Source organism: Buceros rhinoceros, unplaced genomic scaffold (assembly GCF_000710305.1).
Source record: "Buceros rhinoceros silvestris isolate BGI_N320 unplaced genomic scaffold, ASM71030v1 scaffold8661, whole genome shotgun sequence".
NCBI classification, from domain to species: domain Eukaryota; kingdom Metazoa; phylum Chordata; class Aves; order Bucerotiformes; family Bucerotidae; genus Buceros; species Buceros rhinoceros.
In genome coordinates, this window is record NW_010392455.1 from 26234 (window position 1) to 27028 (window position 795).

At 49.6% G+C, this 795-nt stretch overlaps 1 protein-coding gene across 1 annotated transcript in view; it reads left to right on the forward strand.

Moving 5' to 3' along the window:
- Window positions 1–795, forward strand: part of LOC104500771 (voltage-dependent T-type calcium channel subunit alpha-1H-like) — a gene marked incomplete at both ends in the record, with an annotated part of 14214 nt that overhangs the window by 4619 nt on the left and 8800 nt on the right. The gene's annotated exons all lie outside the window — the stretch shown is intronic.

The following is a 795-nucleotide window of genomic DNA, read 5'->3' on the forward strand; positions in this document are numbered from 1 at the left end:
TTTCTTTTCACACTTCATTTTTTCCCCAGCAATGGTACCCTGCTCTTATTTGCCATGTTTACATCCCACTCAGACAAACCTTTGCAGACCGTGGAATATTATCAAAATATTCATGGACCAAAAATTCCCTTCTCTCCAGCCAGCACAGCCACATTTGTGTCTTTCAAGGATGTCTGCATAGATTCATTACTAAAACATCCCTCCCAGCTTCCTCACAGCACTAGCACAGCAAAATTAATTGGAACAGCAGGAGCCAAGCCCCAGTTTGGTAAAAAACAACCCTCACGTGTGTGTCTCAGGGCTGTTTCACGGACGCTGAGGTGGTGAGTGCACACACAGAGAAGACTGGAGTAATCCAGCTCATCATCTCCACGATGAACAGCTCTGCGCTGCGTTATTGGGCGTTTTAATGCCTTGTACAACATGGCCCATGCCCTGAAGATCCAGCACAGGTGACCAAGAAGAGCAAGAAGCTCCTTTTCCAAGAACAAGCCTATACTCCATGTGTCCCTGACTAGAGCTCATGCTGACGCTGTTTGTTTCCAAATCCCTGCAGTCTTTGCAGTGTCACCCTTCTCAGCACCTTCTGGCTTTGCTCTGGGTGCTGGAACACCTTCGCCATAGTCCTGTTCCAGTGCAGCCTGGGGCAGGTGGAGGTGGACGTTTTAGCCACTGACCCAGTAAGAGCAAAGCGAAGGAATTGCCGGCATTTCTTCAGGCTCGGCAGTAGCCACTGTCTCCCAACCCAGAAGGGGTTTTCCTCTATGGGGGCTGTAGCTGCATTCTGCGTGGTTG